Here is a 22837-nt window from a genome sequence, read left to right on the forward strand (position 1 = left end):
AGCTGCAGCACCTACTCTCTGGGTTATTGGACTTGCCCATGTCAGCCAACAGGGAGGTGGGGATGGTCAACCACCTTACCCGGGAACCGAGAAAGTCTGCAACCGCAAGCAGGAGAATTCCATCCATCAGCCATGTGGGATCTACCCTCTTGAGTTAGAGGTGGAATGGGCGTCACCATCCCAGGGTCCTCAGAATAGAGGAATAAAATATGAATTAGAGTGGAAAAATAATAATATTTGTTCATCAACCTTAACAAAATTTCCACACTAATGCAAAATGTTAATAATAGGGAAAACTACGTGTGTGTATGTGGGAACTCTGTGTTTTCTGCATGATGTTTCTATAAACCTATGACTTCTCTAAAACCATAAGGTAGGGGCAGATGTAGCTTATTGGTTGAGTGCCTGCTTTGCATGTACAAGGTCCTAGGTTCAATCCCTGGTAACTCCTAAAATAAATAAACTAAAAATTAAAGAAAAAAAAAAGAATTGAGGATCAAAGAAGGATATAACATTCACAAAGACTAAATAACAAAATGGCAGGAGATAGTCCTGCATTATCAGTAGTGACTTAAAATGAAATGGATTGCAGTGCATGCCTGGAACCAAAGGATTATTACCAAGCACCAATCAAAAATGCGTTTGGAAAATGACCTCAACCAAAAGGGGGAAATTTAAATACAAAAGAGATTTTATGGCTGAGAGATTTAAAGTGAGTTGGGAGGTTATTCCAGAGGTTACTTTTATGCATACTTCTGGAGGACCTCACTAACTGCCACCGTAAACAAAGCCTCAAACAGACATTCTCCCAATGGCTCAAGAAACATCTGGACGCTATAAAGGGGTACAACCCCATGAAATCAGGACTCTGTTGGTGGGCCTTGCTTTGGACTATGTGATGACCTATTTCTCCACTGTAACAGAGTTAGGCTCATCTATTATTTCCCTATAAATGATTCTTCTACCACTTTTATTTGAATCTATAATTGGCACCATGCCCCTGATTAATGACCTGGCTGTTGATTAATCTTCCCTCAGTAGTTTGTTAGCATCTTGTACTTAAGACATTAGCCAGAATGTCTCAGTTCCACTTACAGGGATAAGACAATAACTTATTGAAAAAGCAGACCAGATGGCATTAGGTGACACCCTTTGGTTCACTACATCAGTGACATCCCACTTAAGGATCTAAGGCCAGGCATGCCAGAGTGGTCAGCAGAAAAGGGAGTTATGGAAACCCTGAATTTGTGATTAATTAACTGTTGAAAGTGAGATAGCAAGGATAAGGCTGATGTGTTAGAGGAAAACAAAATTAAGGACTGTATCCCGTTCCTCATTCATCCTTAATGAGGATTCCTTAAAGCAATCCTGCATCTTTGCTGATCTGGCAAAACTGTGCCATGTAGCCTTCACTTTTTTCTCTTATTTCTTTCCCTGCATATAATAACCCCAACTCACATTCCCATAGGGAGTTGGTTTTGGGACAATTCCCCCCGTTCCTTGCTTATGCACTCAAAGTATATCACCTTTTCACTGAGAGACCTGTTTCTCCTATGTGGTGCTGAATCAAGTAGACCCTTTTATTGGAAACAGCCATGTTTATGGTAATAATTTTTAGTTAGCCAGCAGGAGCTATGCTGCACTGGGACCCAGCCTCCCAGGGCAGTCCCCCAGAGCAGCTCTGATCCATGTGTCAACAGCGATGGGGCTTCCCTGGGTCCCTGAGCTCCATGCCTATCAGCTGCCTGGGGAGTTCCCTGGAGGACTGGGGCTGGAGGTTCCAGGCAAGGTTTCTGCCATGGTCAGACACTGGGTGCTTTTGACAGCTGGAAAGTGGGCTTATTAAAATTTCTTTCCTTAAGCAGCTCTGAAAGATTCAAATATATTTGCCAGATCTAGTTGAACTGGTTTTCTTTTAACCTATTTTGTTTTAGGAGGTACTGGGGTTGGAACCCAGAACATAGTACATGGGAAGCAGGTGCTCCACCACTGAGCTACAACCACCTCTATTAATCTAATTTTAGTAGTTTACTCTTTATTCTTAGTTACTAGAAGGAAAATAACCAGTCCTTCCTAGTTCTACTCCCAGGAATGTCAGTAATAAGATAGTAGATAATATCTCAGTAAAACCACAAAATGATGCCAGGAGAAACTTCTAGCCCAGGAAATCTGTAACTTGCCTGGGATTAAAGGTAGTGAACTAGGACATCAAATGAGTTTTGCATAGAGGAGATAACACAGGGTTAAGAAATTTGCCCAGATTCCCCCTCAAGTGAATGTAAAAACATTGGAGTCATCACCCACATGGAGGCATCACTTGATCCTCAACCTCTATTTCTCCTAAAAAACCTTAGCCCCAGTTCACTTTGAATTAGTTTTGGGAACTTTACTCCAGTTCCTTGCTTGTACACTCACAGTAAATCACCTTCCTACCTTGACTTGTTTCTGTTTTGTGGTGCCAGATCATGCCTGCCCATCTATTGGACATAGCCATGCTTATGGTAACAGATTTTGGTGAGCCAGCAGGAGCCATGCTGCTCTAGGGATGTGCCTGCTCCCTGGATCAGCACCAGTCTATGTCTCATCAGCCATGAGTCTTCCTCAGACCCTTCAGGTCAGTGCCTAGCAGCTGCCCAGGGATTTCCCTGGGGGACTGAGCTTGGAGGTTCTGGGCAAAGTTTCTGCTATGGATGAACATTGAGTGATTTGTGTGAAGGTGACTATTTATTTTCCTTTGTTTAAGGAGGAGTAGGTATTATACCCAGGATCTCATACATGGAAAACAGACACTCAACCACTTGAGCTACATCTATTCCATGAAGGGGATTCTGAAACTGAGATTTCACTTATGCTAGGTAAGTGTGTAAAATTCTTTCTTCTGTTCTGATCTGTGTTTGTTTTAACTTTATCAGTGTGCTCATGTTGAGGGGACAGTGGATTGGTTTTGTCAGTCTGTTAATGCTGAGAAGACTGCTGAAATTTATAATATTTATTTATTTTTTCCTTCTTTATTTTCTTTTAAATGTTTCATTCAAAAAACAAGGTCTCCATATACCCCCCACCCCCCGACCCCACTCCTCCCACATCCACAACCTCTTCCATCATCGCAGCACACTCACTGCACCTGATGAATACACTTTGGAGCACTGCTGCACCACATGAACAGTGGTCTACATTGTAGTCTACACTTTCCCCCCAGTCCACCCAGTGGGCCATGGCAGGACACACAATGTCCAGCATCTGTCCCTGCAGCACCACCCAGGACAACTCCAAATCCTGAAAATGCCCCCACATCATATCTCTTCTTCCCTCTCCCTACCATCAGCAGCTGCCTTGGCCACTTTCTCCACATCAGTGCTACAATTTCTTCCCTTACTAATCACAATAGTTCCAGAATAGAATATCAGTAAGTCCACTCTAATCCATACTCTATTCCTCCATCCTGTGGACCCTGGGATGGTTATGTCCACTCTCCCTCTACATCAAGAGGGAGCTTAGATTCCACATGGATGATGGATGCAATTCTCCTGCTTGCAGTTGTAGGCATTCTTGGCTCCTGGTGTGGTGGTTGATCTTCCTCACCTCCCTGTTAGCTGGCCAGGGTAAGTCCAATAAATCAGAGGATAGGAGCAGCAAGTCTGCTGAGGCTCAGGTCCTGGCTGTCACATGGACAGTCCAGAGATTCAGGCCTCCTGAGTATACACCAACCCAAATGCCAACCACAGGTCCGATAAAAGGAACAGAAGAGATGTGTAGAAAGGTCAGATCTGAGTCAAACTCCATCACACTCAGGAACAAAACCTCCAAAGTAGGGTCAACTGACATGACCCTGAACTCCAGAGCCTTCTGCCATGACCAGAGAACCTGTGGGTCTCTGTAACCCTCAGGAGAGCCAGTACCTGGGTTTCTATCTACTTTGGTTGTCTCTGGTACCCTGCTGAGGCGTGTGTAAGCATTACCCCTCTGATGACCTCCTGACTCTGTTTTGGAGACTCATAGCCATATAAACTCATTTGTCCTTTCCATTTCTCCCTTTTATCCAAAGTCAAAAAGCAGTTTTTAACACCTGTTATTACATGTAGGCTGAGATATTCTGCTGGTCTGAGTTGACCCTTTTATTCAAGGTCTTTTTCTAGTTACATCATCAACTGGTGAGTTGATCTGAGGTCATGAATGCAGACATGATGGTTTGAGTCCCATTATCTGTGATCTTAGATTTTGGGTTCCCCTATTGATTTCACATATTTTGCTTTGAAATTTGGGAAACTATTGATTTTGAGGAGTTCCTGTTCTTGATGTTCTGTTTGCTGGTGTTGCCTAGCCATGGGAAACTCTCAGAATGTGCTGCCTGGGTCTCCCTTGAGGTGTATTTTAGACAATCAGTCAAAAATTGGAGGGAATCCCCTAAAGAAAAGGATTTTCTATTATAATCCTACCTGGCCACAGTATATATTGGATGATGGTGAAGAATGGCCTAAGAATGGGACTTTAAATGTTAATACTATTTTGCAATTAGGTTTGTTTTGTAAAGAAAGAAATCTGAAATAGGATGTGGTACCTTATGTTCAAATTTTTGTAAATTTTTGCAATAACCATGAAACCTTAAAAAAATGAAAATTGCTAGTTTTTAAAGAGCCAAAAGAATGTACCTCAAGAGACCCTAGTAGCTGAGGTGAGGGATCCCTTAGATGATATTCCTTTCCCTCCTCAGCCACACCATGTGTGTTCACTGGTGAATCCTGATGCCCCTTCAGCTTCTTCCTTATGATCTAGGAGAGAGTGTGGCCAGAGGAATGACTTCCCCACTCCAAACCCAGAGCAAAGTACAATTTGGGCAGAGAGCAGACACTTCTGAGGCAGGTCAATTCCCAATCCACCAAGTCCCTTTAGGAGTTGATGATCAAGGACACTCTTGAGGATTCATGTTGGTACACATCCTATTCTCAATCTCTGATTTAATAAATGTGCAAAATAGCACACCTGGCTAGAGAGAATATCCTGAACAAATGAAGAGGCTGTTTGTAACTATTTTTGCTACACACACACACACACACACCTAATTGGTTAGATAATTTGGGTGTTACTGAATGCATTACTGACTCCAGAGGAAAGACAGATAGTTATGACAAATCAATTTTATTGATACATATTAAAAAAGCATATAATTCATTCAAAGTGTATAATCAGTGGTATTTGGTATAATCGCATAGTTGTGTTTTCATTACCTCATCATCATTAGAGCATTTTCATTATTTAAATAATAATAATAAAACACAAACTAATAAGAAAATTGTCCACTCATCTATCTCTCTATGCTTCCCCTGCAGCACATAGCTGCTATTTCTAGCCAGTCTTACACAATTATTTTTTTATTTAGCAATTTCATTTTTTAAAATATATTTTTAATTTATTTTTAAAAGATACTTATATTACATAAAATATTACATAAAAAATTATAGGGGATTTCCATATACCCCTCTCCCCCATTTCTCCCCACAGTGACAACTTCTTTCATTTGTGTGGTTCTTTCAGTGCAATTGATGGACACATTTTGGAGCATTGCCACTAAGCATGGATTATACCTTACATTGTAGTTTATGCTTACTCCCACTCAGTTCTGTAGGTTACAGCAGGATATATAATGGCCAGTATTTGTCATTGTATTGTCATTCAGGACAATTTCAAATCCTGAAAATGCCCCTATATTACATTTCTTTTTCCCTCTCCCTGACTTCAGCACCTCCAGTGGCCACTATCTCTACATCAATGACATAATTTCTTTCATTGCCAAAATCACAATAAGTCTATAGTAGGATATCAGTGAGTCCACTCTAGTCCATATTTTGTTCCCCAATCCTGAGGATTCTGGGATGGTGATGCCCACTCTTCCTTTAATTGAGAGTGGGCTCTGATCTCATATGGCTGATGTTGTAGTTGTACACTTTGTTTCCTTGGTGTGGTGGTTGTCCATCCTCGCCTCCTTGTTAGTTGTCCTGGGTGAGTCCAAGAACTGGAGAGTAGGTGTTGCAATTCTGCTGAGTCTCAGGGCCCATATGGCACATGGATAGCCCTGATATTCAAGTCTCTTAGACATACACTTACCAACTCAAGCACCAACTATAGGTTAAGGTAAAAGAGACAGAAGAGGCATGTGTAGAGAAGTCACATCTGAGTCCAACTCTGTGATACTCAGGAGCACGAACTCCAAAGTAGGGCCCACTGGCAAGGCACCAAACTTGGGAGTTATCTGCCATGGCCATAGGACCTAGGTATCTCCAGAGCCCTCAGGAGCCCCACTATTTGGGGTAGTATAAACTTTGGCTGTCTATGAAATCCTGCTAAGACGTGCATAAGCATTACCTCTCTGATGACTTCCCGAATGACTTAAAAGTCTCATAGCCATATAAACTCATTTGTCTTACCTTTTCCCCAAGGTTTTTTTTTTTTTTTTTTTCCCCCAATTGCATCACCAGCCAGTTCTTGGTACTAATCCCTTGGTGCCAGGGAGTCTCATCCCTGTGAGTCATGTCCCATGCTGGGGGGAAGGTAATGCATTTATATGCTGAGTTTGACTAAGAAAGAGGTCAGAGCAACATGGAGGCTATCAAGAAATAACTCTTAGGCACTCTATAACGCTATGCTAAGTTGCAATTTCAAGGGCAAAAGACTCATCATAAACACAGTTGTCAATATCAAGAGCCCATCAATGGACCATCCTTCTTCACTAGTCATTGCTCCTATACTTGGGAGATTGTTTTTCCATTAGAGAATGTGGCAGAGTTCCCCAGGATGGGAATTCAGTATTTTTTTGATTGTGTAATCTCTACCCACTGTGGCAATGCCCCATGAATATTTGAACATATTTATATACCTTATATGTATGCCCAGGTGAACTTCATCCTCTGTATCCCCCATCACTGACAACCCACACCAATGATCTTCCCCTGTCATAGTTGTAATCCTTTTGTGATCTAAAACTTCTTCAAAAATGAAGCCAAGGGAAACGGACTTTGGCCCAGTGGTTAGGGCGTCCGTCTACCATATGGGAGGTCGGCGGTTCAAACCCCGGCCTCCTTGACCCGTGTGGAGCTGGCCATGCGCAGTGCTGATGCGCGCAAGGAGTGCCGTGCCACCAAGGGTGTCCCCCGCGTGGGGGAGCCCCACGCAAGGAGTGCGCCCGTGAGGAGAGCCGCCCAGCGCGAAAAAGAAAAGAGCAGCCTGCCCAGGAATGGCGCCGCCCACACTTCCTGTGCCGCTGACGACAACAGAAGCGGACAAAGAAACAAGACGCAGCAAACAGACACCAAGAACAGACAAACGGGGGGGGGAAGGAATTAAATAAATAAATAAATCTTTAAAAAAAAAAAAAAAAAAAAATGAAGCCAAAAATATTGCCAAATTCAGTTAATAGGAAAATGAAATAATGATAGGATTAAACATGAAATAAAATATGTAATAACTTAGAAAAAAACAAACTAAAATACAGTTTAAAAAATTGGGGTATTAAAAAAAATGAAAAATATTAAAAATTTTTTTTTTGCATTTTGCCTTCATCACTCTAATATCTGTTGTCCTGTATGTACAGTGGCATTTTCTTCCATATCTTCCCCAGTTTCTTACTTTTTTTCATTTTGTCTTCAAAGAAGTTTTAGGTCATATAAAGTCACATACAGAATATAGGGGACTTCCATATACCCACATCCTCCACCTTTTCCCCTTCCCTATTAATAACCATTTTACATATGGATGGTACATTTGTTACAACAGATGTACAAATATTGAAACATAGCTATTAACCATGGTCAATGGTTTACATTATTGTTTACATTTAGACCATATACATTTTTTTCACATTTCATTTCTTTTTTTTTGAGCATTTATTTTTTTATTGCATTTTTTTTGAAGATATATAGATCCCAAAAATTGTTACTTTAAAAAATACAAGAGGGTTCCATATCCCCCACATGCCTGCCAACTCCTCCCACAACAATAACCTCTTTCATCATTGTGGCATATTCATTGCATTTGGTTAATACAGTTTGAGGTTCTGCTGTGCTGCATGGATTATACTTTACATTGTAGCTTACACTCTCACCCAGTACATTCATTGGGTTATGGCAGACCATACACTTGTATAAATTTTCAATGGAATTTAACGTGGCCTGTATCCATTATTGCAAGATCATGCAGAACACTTCAATTGTCCCCAAAATAACCCCTCTTTCATCTATTCTATTCCTCTCTTCCCCTCCCCTTGGGGCCCATGGCAACCACCAGGGTTCATTCCTTGAAGGAGAAGATTCATAGATATTTGCAGCAATGCTGAGGGCTTGACACACTAGCCTGTCCTCCCCATTAGGAACAGCCCATGCTCTCGAGGAACACCCTCTCCTCTGTTTGAGAACATATCGGCCTCCCCAGTATGGGATCCAACTCCTTCCCACCTATGTGGTTCTCCCTCCATTGATACAACACATTATGACAAAAAGATCACTTGCACATTCTCTAGAAGACAGCCCCAGGTGTACCTTGTCCCAAATGCCAACCCATCCAACCTGCTAAACCAGTAACTCTTCCTTGTCATATTGTCAGAAGGTTTTCTCAACATTGTCGTGTCAACCATATACCTACAAACCCCATGTTCACCTGCTCCTCCCCCAGCCCTCACCCCAGTTCCATGGACTGTCCAACCCATCCTCCCCACCCTAGCCCCTGTCAAGCTTGCATCATCTGAGCCAATAGTGCCCCTATACCTCTGTCATATCCTTTCACTGCATAACTACTCAATTCCACCTTATCATAGATTTTGCGTGTATGGGTACTTCTCACTATTTCCTGTAAACCTATCTTTCAGACTCTAGCTCTCTGAGTTGGCTCAAATTAATTGATTGATATCAGAGAGTATCCTGAATATGTCCGTGCATTATCATTTCGGACAACTCCAAGTCCTGAAAATGCCCCCACATCACAGTTCTTCTTCCTCTCTCTGCCCTCAGCAACTCTGTGGCCACTGTCGCCACATCAGTGATACAGTTTCTACCATTGCTAGAGTCACAATAGTTCTGTAGTAGAATACCACAAAGTCCACTCTAATCCATATTTTATTCCTCCATCCTGAGAATGCTGGGATGGTGATGTCCACTCCATTTCTAAATCAAGAGGTGGCTTAGATCCCATATGACTGATGGATGCAATTCTCCTGCTTGCAGTTATAGACAGTCACTTCCCTGGTGTAGTGGTTGACCATCTTCACCTCACTGTGAGCTGACCTGGGTAAGTCCAGTGAATCAGAGAGTAGGTGTTGCGGCCCTGCTGAGGCTCAGGGCTCAGCTGGCACATGGCCAGTCCAGAGATTTAAGTCTCCTGAGTATACACCAACCCCAGTACAAATCACAAGTTCAGTAAAAGTCACAGAGGAGTCACTTGTAGAAAGTTCACATCTGAATCCAACTCCATTACACTCAGGAACACAAATTACAAAGTAGGGCCAACTGAAAAGGCACTGAACTCCAGAGCCATCTGCCATGACTGTAGACCGTTTCTCTGTAGTCCTCAGGGCCATAAGTACCTGGGGTTGTATCTACTTTGGCTGTTTCTGGGATCCTGCTGAGACATGTAAGAGCAACACCTCTGATGACTTCCTGACTCATTTTGAATTCTCTTAGTCATATAAACTCACTTGTCTTTACAATTTCCCCCTTTTATTCAAGGACTTTTTCTAGTTGCATCACTAGCTGGTGATTGGTAGTAATCCTGTGGTGCCACGGAGGCTTATCCCTAAGAGTCATGTCCCATGCTGGGGGGAAGGCAATTCATTTTATTCTGAATTTGGCTTAGAGAATGCCAACTTCTGAGCTACATGGAGGCTCTCAGGAGGTAACACTTAGGCATTCTGCAGCTCTAGGCCTAGTAGAAATTGCAAACACACAGGCTCATAACATAGTCATCAGTATCAAGAGCCCATCATTGGGCCATCCTTCTTCACTGATCTTCGCCCTGGCACTTGGGGGACTGTTGCTCTTCCATGACAGAATGTGACAGAACTCCCTGGCTAGGAACTTGGCACTCTCTTAGTTGTCATGTGTAACTCTATCCACTCTGACAATACCCAAAGAATATCCAAACATTTTTTATACCCTATATACATGCCCTGGAGAACTCCCTCCTAACCATGTGTCCCCCATCAATGACACCCCACACCAGTGCCCCTCCCCTGCCATTGTTGAACCACACTGTGATCCAAAACTACTTCAAAAATGAAGCCAAATATATTGCCAAATTCAAATAGTACGAAAATGAAATAGTAATCATAGGTTTAAAGATTAGAAATAGAATACATACTAATTTAGAAAAACTAATCTCTTCCATTCCTTCTTCAGTGTCCACATCCTTTTTTTTTTTAATCTTGTCCCAAAAAAGTTTTTAATCACTGTGAAGTCACATATCCAATATAGGAGCCTCCCATACACCCAACATCAAACCCTTTTCCCCCTTCCCCAGCAATGATCATTTTACATATGGATGTTATATTTACTACAGCCAATGTACAGATATTGAAACATAGCTACTAACCATGTTTCTATTTTGGTTTACCTTATTGTTTATATTACAGACTTTATAATTTTCTAAATTTTTAATTACATTATGGTTAACATTATAGTTTATATTATAGAGTATACACTTTTATAAATGTAACATGTCCTATATCCGTCATTGCACTATCTTGTGGAACACTTCCATTGTACCCCAGCCTCTTCCATCTATGCTATTTCTCTCTCACCATTCCCTTGGGGCCCACATTGTTAGAAGCAAGCTTCACTGCTTGAAGGACCAGATTAATAGATATTTGCAACAATGCCGAGGGCTTGACACACGAGACTGTCCTCCCCATTTGGGAGCTATGCATGCTCTTGAGAGACAGACACCCTTCCCTCTGTTGGAGAACATCGGGCCTCCCCAGGATGGGGGTACAACAAATCCCCACTCATTATGTGGGTCTCCACCCAATGATGTAACACATTATGACAAGATGAGTACTCACACACTTCCTAGAAGCCTGCCCCAGATGCACGCTGTGCCATATGCCCCCATCAAACACCTTAAACAAGTAACCCTTCCTTATTATATTTTTAAAGAGTTTTCTCGACATTATAGTTACAACCACATAACTGACAATTCCCCATGTTCACTTGTTCCCCACAAAACCTCTGCACAATTCCATGGACCATCCTACCCATCCTGCCAACTCAACACCCCTCAAGTCTGCAAAACCCCACCCAATAATATCCCTATGTCCTCAATCTTATCCCTTCCCTGCACAACTACTTACCTCCAATTTATCATAGATTTTGCCCATATAGGCATCGGCTCACAACCTTCCTTGCCTGCCCCCCGCCCCCCAATTTCCTGTAAGCCTATCTTCCAGTCTCTAGCTCTCTGAGACAGCTTGATTTGATTAATTCATATCAGAGGTCATGTAGTAATTGTCCTTCAATGCCTGGCTTGCTTCGTTCAGCATAAGTCCCTCAAGATTCATCCACGTTATCCAGTGTGTTGGTACTATATTCCTTCTACAGCTAAGTAGTATTCCATTGTATGTATATACCACATTTTGTTTATCCATTCATCTATTGATGGGTATTTGAGTTGATTCCAACTTTTGGCGAATAGTGAATAATGCCACTATGAACATTGGTGTGCATGTATCAGTTTGTGTCCTTGTTTTGTGGAATTGCTGGGTCATATGTCAAAACTATAGCTAGTTTTTTAAGGAATGGCCAAACTCTCCTCCAGTATGTTGAATCCTTTTGTATTCCCACCAACAGTGGTTGAGGGTTTCCATTCCTCCACATCCTCTCCAATGCTTGTAGTCTTCTGTTTGTTTAATAGCTGCCAGTCTAATGTGTGCAAGATGGTATCTCATTGTACTTTTGATTTGCATTTCCCTAATAGCTAGTGATGTTGAACATCTTTTCATGTGCTTTTAAGCCATTTTTGTTTCTTTCTGGAGAAGCACCTGTTCAAATCTCTTGTCCATTTTTATATGGGTTGTGTGTCTTTTTATTTTCGAGATATAGGATATCTTTATATATGTGGAAACTAGATTCCTTTCAGATATGTGGTACCAAATATTTTCTCTCTTTGGGTAGGCTGTCTTCTCACTTTCTTGATAAACTCCTTTGAGGTGCAAAAGACTTTAATTTTTAGGAGGTCCCACTTACCTATTTATTCTTTTACTGCTCGTGTTTTGTGAGTGAAGTTCGTGAAGTCATTTCATATTACAAGATCCTGTAGATGTTTCCCTACATTGTGTTCAAAGGTCTTTAGAGTCTTGGCCCCTTTTTTTTTTTTTAAGTATTTATTTATTTATTTTTAATTACATTAAAAAAAATATATGAGGTCCCATTCGACCCCACCGCCCCCGCCCCCCACTCCCCCCACAGCAACACTCTCTCCCATCATCGTGATACATCCATTGCACCTGGTAAGTTCATCTCTGAGCATCACTGCACCCCATAGTCAATGGTTCACATCATAGCCCAGACTCTCTCACTGGCCCTTATATTTAGGTCTTTGATCCATCTTGAGTTGATTGTTGTATAAGGTGTGAGGTGGTAATCCTCTTTCATTCTTTTGCGTATGGATATCCATTTCTCCAAACACCATTTGTTGAACAGGCCATTCTCTCCTAGTTAAGTGGGCTTGGTGGCCTTGTCGAGTATCACATGACTTTATATGCAAGGATCTATATCAGACCTCTAAATTTGGTTCCATTGGTTAGTATATCTATCATTGTGCCAACACCACACCATTTTTACCACTGTAGGTTTGTAGTGTGTTTTAAAGTCAGGTAGTGTTATTCCTCCAATTTCATTTTTCTTTTTCAATATGTCTTTGCTGTTTGGGGTCTCTTTCTATTTCAAATAATTTTCATAGTTTTTTTTTGTTGTTGGTTAAAAAGTGCTGTGTCGATTTTTATTGGGATTGCATTAAATCTATAGATCAGTTTGGGTAGGATAGACATTGTAATGATATTTAGCCTTCCTATTCTTGAACAGGGAATATTGTTCCATTTATTTAAGTCTTCTTTGATTTCCTTTAACAGTGTTCTTTAGTTTTCTGTGTATAAGTCTTTTACATCTTTAGTTAAATTTATTCCTAGGTATTTGATTTTTTAAATTTACTGTTGTAAATGGTATTTGTTTCTTGATTTTCTCCTTAGATTGTTCATTATTGGTGTACAGAAATGCTACTGATTTTTGCACATTGATCTTATAACCTGCAACTTTACTGAACTCATTTATAAGCTTTGTTGTAGATTTCTCAAGGCTTTCTATGTATGGGATCATGTTGTTTGCATATAATGAAATTTTGCCTTCTTCCTTTCCAATTTGGGTGCCTTTTATATTTGGTTCTTGCCTCAGTGCTCAAGCAAGTACTTCTAAAACAATTTTAAATAAGAGGAATGATAGTGGGCATCATTGACTTGTTCCTGATCTTAGAGGAAACGATCTTAAGATTTCACCATTGTAAATAATGTTAACTATGGGTTTTTCATATATACCCTTTATCATATTCAGAAAGTTTCCTTCTATTCTTATCTTTTGGAATGTTTTTATCAAGAAAGTGTGATGTATTTTGTAAAATCTTTTTTCTGCATCTATAGATATAATCATGTGGTGTATTTCCTTTGATAGGTTTACCGATGTATTACATTGATTGATTTTCTTATGTTGAACCATCCTTGCATACCAGGGATGAAACCCAGTTGGTCATGTTGTATAATTCATTTGATGTGTTGTTGAATATGATTATCAAGTATTTTGTTGAGGATTTTAGGATCTAGGTCTGTTAGAGAGACAGGTCTCTAATTATTCTTTCTTATTTGTTTTGCTTTGGTATTAGGTTAATGTTGGCACCATCGAATGAGCTGGGCAATGTTTCTTCTATTTCCTTTTTTTTTTTTTTAAAGATTTATGTATTTATTTTTTATTTAATTCTGCCCCCCCCCCAGTTGTCTGTTCTCTGTGTCTGTCTTGTTTCTTTGTCCGCTTCTGTTGTCATCAGCGGCATGGGAAGTGTGGGCGGCGCCATTTCTGGGCAGGCTGCACTTTCATGCTGGGCGGCTCTTCTCACGGGCACACTCCTTGCGCGTGGGCTCCCCTACGCGGGGGACACCCCTGTGTGGCGCGGCACTCCTTGTGTGCATCAGCACTGCGCATGGGCCAGCTCCACACGGAGCAAGGAGGCCCGGGGTTTGAACTGCGGACCTCCCATGTGGTAGACGGACGCCCTAACCACTGGGCCAAGTCCGTTTCCCTCTATTTCATTTTTTGAATTAGTTGAAACAACAGAGGTGTTAGTTCTTTCTGGAAAGTTTGGTAGAATTCACCTGTGTAGCTGTCTGGCCCAGGGCTCTTCTTAGTTGGGATGTTTTTAATGACTATCTCTTTACTTGTGATTGCTTTGTTGAGATCATCAATTTCTTTTTTCTCAATGTAGGCTGCTAATGTATTTCTAGGAATTTGTCCATTTCCTCTAAATTGTCCTTCTTGTTAGCATAGAGTTTTCAAAGTATCCTCTTATGATAGTCTTTATTTCTGTGGGGTCAGTCATGATATCCCTGTTCTCATTTCTTATTTTGGTATTTGCATCTTTCTCTTTTTTTATTTGTTAGTCTAGCTAGGGATTTGTCAATTTTATTAATCTTCTCAAACAACCAGCTTTTTGTTTTGTTCATTTTTCTATTTCATTTAGTTCTTCTCTGATCTTTGTTGTTTCTTTCTTTCTTTTTCTCTGTTTTTTTTTTGTTTGTTTTTTAACAGATTCTTCCAAGTGTGCTGTTAGATGTTTGATTTTAGCTCTTTTTTTGATGTATTAATTTATGGCTATGAATTTCCCTCTCAGTGCAGCTTTTGCTGCATCCCGTAAGTTTTGATATGTTGTCATTTTCATTGGTTTCAAGATAATTACTGATTTCTTTTGAGATTTCTTTCTTGATCCACTGTTTTTCTAAGAGTATGTGGTTTAACTTCCATATCTTTGTGCCAAATCTGAGTCTTTGGCTTTTGCAGATTTCCAGGTTCCTTCCACTGTGGTCAGAGAAATCATTTTGTATGATTTGAATCTTTCTGAATTCATTAAGTCTTTCTCTGTGGCCTATCTTGTGGTCAATCTTGGAGAATATTCCATGTGTGCTTGAGAAGAATGTATATCCTGTTGTATTTGGGTGTAATGTCTGTATAGGTCAATTAGGTCCAGATCCTCTAATATATTGTTCAAAGTCTTGGTTTCTTTATTGATTTTCTGTTAATATGTTTTGTCCAATGGTGATAATGGTGTATTAAAGTCCCCTACTATAAATGTAGAGGCATCTATACCTTCACTTAATTTTTCCAGTGTTTGCCTCATGTATTTGGTGGCACCCTGGTTAGTAGCATAAATGTTTAAGATTGTTTTTTCTTCTTGAAAGATTACCCCTTTTACTAATATGTAGTGTCCATCTTTGTCTTTCACAATACTTTATATTTAAAGTCTGTTTTGTCCAATTTTAGTATAGGTACTCCTGTCCTTTTTTGGTTTTGTTTGCTTGTATGATTGTTTTTGAGCCATTCACTTTCAACTTCCTTGAATCCTTGGGTCTAAGATGGGTTTCTTGTAGGCAGTATATAGATGGGTTATATTTCCTTATACATTCTGCCAATCTGTATCTCTTGACAGATGAGTTTCATCCATTGACATTCAGTACTATTACTCTCAAGGAATTACTTGCATTAGCCACATTTTCTTTGGATTTGTGTTTGTGACATGCTGTTTTTATTTCTCTTTTTTGTCTTTTTAGTTATTCTTACACTTTCCTCCAAGTCCATCTCCTGTTTTTTTCTTTCCTCACGCAGAACTCCCTTCAGTATTTCTCGAAGGGCTGGTTTCTTATTGGCATACTATGTTTATCTGTGAATATTTTGAATTCTCCATCATTTTTTCATATGTCTTTGATTGATAGAGTTTTATTGACTGGAGTTTTTTTTAATTTCTTTTAGTACCTTGACTGTGTTATACCACTGCCTTCTTGCCTCCATGGTTTAAGATGAGAATTCCACTCTTAATCTTATTGAGCTTCCTTTGTATGTGTGGTTCTCTTTTCTCTTACTACCGTCAGTATTTTCTCTTTGTCTTGAGCATTGGATAATTTGACAAGTATATGTCTTGGGGTAGGCCTCTTGGGATTTATGCTGTTTGGTATGCATTGCCTTCCTGGACATGTAGATCCATCTCCCTCAATAAGTTTGGGAAGTTTTCAGCCATGATTTCCTCCAACATGCCTTCTGTCCCCTTTCCCTTCTCTTCTCCTGGGATGCCTATAATGTATATGTTTGTGTGTTTTGTGGTGTCATTAAGATTACTAAGTCCCTGCTGGATTTTTTCTATCTTTTAATTGATCATTTCTACAATCTATTTGATTTCAGATGTACTATCTTCCATCTCATTGATTCTTTCATCTGCCTCTTCAGATCTGCTGATATTTGCTAAGAGTGTATTTTTGATTTCTTGGATTGTGCCATTCATCACCAGTATATCCATTATCTTTTTGCATATGTTCACATTTTCTTCTGTATGCTCTCCAAGTGTTTTCTTAATATCCTTAATCTCTTCCTTCATTTCACTAATTTGGCCCATGGTATGTGTTTGGAGAACTTTGATTCGTTGTTTGATGTTCTGCTCCTCTCCTGGTTTTTAGTTTGTTCATTGGCCTGGATGATGTCTTCCTGATCATTGGCATGGTTTATAGCTTTTTGTTGCTGTCTGGTCATCATTTTATCTTGATGAGTTTGTTCAGTTGATTAGCTTCTCAGTCTTGTCTCAGGGTTTATTTAGGTGCTGTTTTTGTGTGTGTATAAAATCTTCTCTTTGACACTTTGTTGTTCTCATTCTATTTCCTTGTTGCTGTCTAAGTTCCCTTAAAGGAAAAAGATTAGGGCCAGGGAAAGCAAAAGAGGTAAGAAGAAAAAGTATAGTAGTAGTCTTGATAGCAAATATCAACAGAAAAACCATGTCAGACCTGGGAGAATGAATATTAAACTCATGTAAGCTGTGTAGAGATATAAAAATAAAAAAAGTGGAGTACCTACAATGACATGGGAAACTGAATATGGAGAAGAATATAGTATAAATTAAAAGTCCAGTGTGATGAGAGAGAGAAAGAGAAAAGAACAATAATATAAGGGGTGAATAAAAGATAGAAAGCAGAATAGCAGTGTTAGAAATAAAAAGTCAGAAAAATTGGGGGCTGTAACAGTTTGATATTATTGGAGAATTCCAAAAAGAAATATTGGCTTATGTTTGTAAACTGATCTTTCCCTCTGAGCATATTAGATTATATTACATTCAGAGGTTTACTTGATTAAGTATTTAGGTAAACCTCTTGTGCCAGTAGGGCATTGAGATCCCACCCCTTGGTGGGTGGGGACTCACAGATAAAAAGGCATGGCAAAGGATAGAGTTAGGGGTTCTTAAAGTTGGAGTTTTGATGTTGGAGTTTGATGCTAAAGCTGGAGCCCTCGGAATGGAATAACCCTAAGCCCAGAGAGAAGACCTGGGAAAAGGGGATTCCAGGAAGCTTGAAACCTGGCAGATGTCAGCCGCCATTTTTGCTCCAACATGTGGAAATAGACTTTGGTAAGGGAAGTAGCTTATGCTTTATCGTCTGATATATGTAAGCCCCTACCCCAAATAAATACCCTTTATGAAAACCAACTAATTTCTGGTATTTTGCATTAGCACCCTTTTGGCTGACTAATACAGAATTTGGTATTGAGGAGTGGGGAAGTGCTTTTGCAATTATGAAAATGCTGGAATGGTTTTATAAATGGGTAAGGGGTATTTTTTGAAGGAATTAAGAGATGCTTGATGGAAAGACCTAGATTGCTTTGATGAGACTTTTGATAGTAATATGGATTCTAAAGAAACTTTTTATGATGCCTTAGAAGTTAATGATGAAAATATTGCAAACTGGAGGAAAGGTGACCCATGTTTTAAACTTGCAGAGAACTTAATAAGATTAACTCCTGGTGTTTTATGGAAGACAGATTTTGGAAATGGTGAGCCTGGACATTTAGCTGAAGAAATTTACAAAGTAAACCCAGAGAATCTGGCTTGGCTTCTGCTTACAGCTTATAGCAAAATGCTAGATGAGTGAAATGTGCTGAGGAGTAAACAGTCAGGTACAAAGAAAACAGAAACTGATTCTCAAAATTCCAAGTCTCTGGAAATCAAGCTTCCAGATGAAAGTGCCCCATTGGAAGATTTAACTAAGCTTGAAACTGGTAAATCAAGATTAAAGATGCAGTTATATCAGAAAGACTTGTGAAAAGTCTTGCTCTCTAGTGACTTGGACCCCTGCTTCCTGCATGCTAAGCCAACAGACTTTTTGAGAGAACTGTATGAACAAAACCAATGTTAGCCTGAAGTAAAAGGGACATGGAAAGGAGAGATTGAAGGAAAAACTGCTTTAATAGGAAAACCATGGACCCTGACATCTGGAATTAAGACATTACCTTAGGCCAGGAGAGGAACCCCATTCATGTGTACAGAGAGGTTGCGTTTGCCCTAGCAGTTGAAGAGGATAGATGTTCCTGTCCTATGTTCTGAGAGAGTTTTGCTGCCCCAGGGTACAGAAGCACTAAAGCACATTCCCCCAAGAATTTGGGTGGTTAAAGTCAGCACCCCACTGGTCTGAGAGGGATGGACCTGTCCCCCAAAGGTTAGGGAAGGCCAGGTGGTCAACTCATTGCTCTGAGAGGGTTGAGCCTGTATGCCAAAGGTTAGCAGGAATGTTGTCTTCACATCACTGTACTAGGGAAGTTAAGTCTCTAACCCAAAGTTTGGTTAAGGTGTTGCAATCACCCCAGCATTCTTGGAGGGAGAGGTCTGGAGCTTGGTGGACACCCAGATACTTGAGAGTGGAACCAAGCAAATGGCCTTTGGGCAAGCCTGTGGAAAGGAATAGTTTCATCCCATAAGACCCCCCCCTCCCCCGCCAAAAAAAAAAAAACATCTTAAAATAACTCTCAGCTTTGAAATCAAACAGAGGATTCCCTGCAGGTCTACTGGACTGTAGAGAAATTGTGACTCATGTTTCCCTCCAAATTTTTCCTTATTGTAATGGGAATGTTTATCCTTTGTCTGTTCATTTGTGTATTGGAAGTCGATTAATTGTTTTGTAAGTTTCAGAGGTCTATAGCAATTGGGGCTTTGCCCTGAGACAAACTGTATTTCTTTAAGTTGATTGTGACATGATTTAGTACTTGTATTTTAACTGATTTTAGGTGTTTTTTTTAATATTGTAATTTATTTTTGGAATTTAGAAGGTGGGGGGTAACATTTTGATATTAATGATGAATTCCAAAAAAAAATATTGGATTATGTTTGTAAACTGATCTTCTCCTCTGGGAATATTAGATTACATTGGATTCAGAGATTTACCTGCTTAAGCAATCAGATAAACCTCTTGTTCCAGTAGGCTGTTGATTCCCCACCCCTTGGTGGGTGGGGACTCACAGATAAAAAGTCTTGGGAAAGGACAGATTTAGGGGTTCTTAATGGTGGACTTTAATGCTGAAACTGGAGCCCTAAGCCCAGAGAGAGGAAAACCTGGGAAGCGAGGAACCCAGAAAGCTTGAACCCTGGCAGACATTGGCAGATATCTTGCTCCAACAAGTTTAAATAGTCTTTGCTAAGGGAAGTAACTTATGCTTTATGGCCTGATATCTGTAAGCTCCTACCCCAAATAAATACCCTTTATAAAAACCAACTGATTTCTGGTATTTTGTATCATCACCGCTCTGACTAATACCAGACCTAAACAAAGAAAGATGGAATATAGAAAGATGTAAAGGAAAGGGAAGAACATTGGTGGCCAAAATCAGTACACACTGAAAAGAGGAAATAGAGGATGAGGAAGTACAACAAACAAGAAATACTGCCTGCAGCACCTAGTAGAGAAAAAAAAAATGGAAGGGAAAAAAAAAAGGGAGTTGTGGGGATAAAAAGAAAAGAAAGACAAGAAAACAACCAAACAAATACCAGAGAAGTCCTCAAGCAAGGAGCCCTCTTTGCAATTGAATAAACTGCTTAGGAATCTGTCCTTCCCCCTTTCTCCCTTCCTCGTGTCCCTCTCTCCCAAGGCAGTAGGAAGCCACAGCCAGTGTGAGAGCTCCCCTCTGAGATTCATATGGGACCCTGGTGAACCAACTCACCAAAGAAAATAATGAACCACCATCTCTTTGAGAGCTAGAGCCCACATCTTGCCAGAACCCTAAGTATGCTATTAGAAGCCTACCAGACTTGTCCTACTGTCCTCCTCCCTTAGGTGTGTTGCACAGGACTAGTTAATTACACGACTCCACCTTCTCCCCGACCAAGTTTCCCTATCCAAGGGCATTTAGGTAAATTGGGCTGCCTTAACAGATTCACCTCTTCCTAGCCTCTCCACAAGTCAGCTGTCATGCTCCCCCAACCTCAGAAAATGGGGGACCAGACAATTGAACCTACACTTCGGACCACTCTGCACCCCTCTCCAGAACTCTCACACTCTCAGAATTTGTCTGAGACTGACGGGCTAGAGGAATGCTAGGGTTCAGGGACCACTGGGTTCAGAGAACATGGGCTCAGGGAATGTGGGTTTGAGGAAGATGGGGTATGGGGTATGTGGGGTTCAGGGATTGCAGGTTTCAGGGATCATGGGTTTTGGGAACAAGGGGCTCAGACATGCCACCATGTACCAGCAGTGTTCAGGGAATGCTGCAGCTATCAGCCCTAAGGAAAGAGTTTAGCCTTCCCACAGCTTTGGGCACAAGTGCCAGAAACATGTGGTTTTACTTGAGGAATCACTCCTTTTGTTGTACTCACTGCAGATCAATGTCCAGAGACCTCCTACTTTGTGGGTTCCCAAAACAGCTCACTCTGCAGGATTCTGTCCCCACTCAGCTGGGTTTTTTTGCAGGAGAGATAACGAGGGTGCACTCACTCAGATGCCATCTTGCCCTGCCTCCCATCATGCAGTTTTAACCACTGTATCTTTATAATATGTTTTAAAGTCAGGTAGTGTGATTCCTCCAATTTCATTTTTCTTTTTCAATATGTCTTTGCTATTCTGGGCCTTTTGTCCTTCCAAAAAATTATCATAGTTTTACTAATTCAGTAAAAAATACTGTGCTTATTTTTAATGGGATTCCTTTAAATCTGTAGATTAATTTGAATGGGATAGACAACTTAAAAATACTTAGTCTTATCCATGAATATGGAATATTCTTCCATTTATTTAAGTCTTCTTTGATTTCCTTTAACAGTGTTGTGCAGTTTTCTGTGTATAAGTCACATCTTTAGTTAAATTTATTCCTAGGTATTTGATTTTTTAAGTTATTATTGTAAATGGTATTTTTTCCTTGTTATCTTCCTCAGATTGCTCATTATTGGTGTATAGAAATGCTACTAATTTTTGTGCATTGATATTTTAACCTATGACTTTACATTTATAGTTCTAGAAGCTTTGTTGTATGCGGCGGCTTGCTCGGTCGGTAGAGGTGGGGTTGCACTGCCCCACGTTGGGCGCCAGCTGCGACGGTTTGCTTGGTCGGTAGAGGTGGGGTCTGGCTGCGGACGAGGGGTCGGTCGAGCTTTGGACGAGGGGTCGGTCCCGCTTGGGACAAGGGGTCGGTCCGGCAGCAGACGAGGGGTCAGTCTCACAGGGGTTGCGCGGTTCGGCTGACGGGGTTGCCCGGAGAAGCCGGCGATGAGGGGGTCGCCTGGAGAAGCAGGCAACGAACTGGGGACAAGGGAGGCCAGGCCCTTGTCGGGGGCTCTCAGGACTGGAGGGCGCACGGCAGAAGAACCACCGCGGAGACAAGGTAAACACGCAAGTCCACTTTATTGAGGGAAAGGCAACAGTTTTATAGGGGCTGGGGAAGGCTGATTGGTCGAAGCCACGCCCTGTTCTGATTGGTTGCCGGTGAAAGGTCAGTGGGCGGTACTGGACAGGGGAGGGGTGGTGGTTAGGGATTGGCTGTCGCTGTTGCTGGGGGAAGGGGCAGGGTTTAGGGATTGGTGGCTGCTGTTGCTGGGGTGGAGGGCAGACTTGAGTTTCCCGCCCACGCCTGGCTGTTGCCGCTGTCGGGGGAGGGGAAAAGGGCAGACTGGATTTTTCCGCCCACGCCTGGCTGTTGCTGCTGTCGGGGGAGGGGAAAAGGGCAGACTGGAATTTTCCGCCCTGCGCCTGCGCAGGGAGAAAGAAGAAGAAGGGTGCCGCCCCACAAGGCATCGTGTGGCACCATCCGGGAGGAGGGGCGGCCGCGGAAGCATGGCTGCCGAGAAGGGGAGACCCGAGGGCACTCTGCGCCCATGCCGAGCTCCCTTCAGGGGTGGCGGTGAGTCCGACCAACCACCCTATTATGGGGGCAGCGGCTTGGCCTACCGCGGCCGCTCCCCTGCCGGGCCAGCAAACCACTCTTCAGCCCGAGGGGTGACCGCATTTCCCCCTTCTTTTCAAATAAGGGCCAGGATGGCAGCAGCAACAAGTAGCCGAGGCCCAAGAGGAAGTAAGCAATGAGGGAAGCGGGGCTGAAGAGGGAGGTGAGTATGCCGGGGATATAAATGTACAATTTAGGGGGCGGTATCTTGCAGTTGCAAGCAAGGGTGGCCAATGTCCAATTCTTGTTGATCTCGGCGGCTATAAGATCCATCTGCTGTTAAAAGTCCTGAATGACAGTGCGTTGCAGGTAGTTGATCTCTCCTTGGCAGCGAAGACATTGTAGGAGAGGATTACTTTTTCCTGTCAGAGGCT

The 22837-nt window shown here is 41.4% G+C and overlaps 1 protein-coding gene across 1 annotated transcript in view; it reads left to right on the forward strand.

The window, feature by feature from the left end:
• The window catches only part of LOC111759222 (zinc finger protein 596-like), an 89056-nt gene that overhangs the window by 21253 nt on the left and 44966 nt on the right, over window positions 1-22837 (forward strand). The window contains exons 5-6 of the mRNA XM_058277308.2: window positions 2463-2614; window positions 2744-2855. The gene's annotated coding sequence lies outside the window, so the exon portion shown is untranslated. The remainder of the gene's footprint in view (window positions 1-2462; window positions 2615-2743; window positions 2856-22837) is intronic.

Source organism: Dasypus novemcinctus, chromosome 16 (genome assembly GCF_030445035.2).
Source record: "Dasypus novemcinctus isolate mDasNov1 chromosome 16, mDasNov1.1.hap2, whole genome shotgun sequence".
NCBI lineage: Eukaryota > Metazoa > Chordata > Mammalia > Cingulata > Dasypodidae > Dasypus > Dasypus novemcinctus.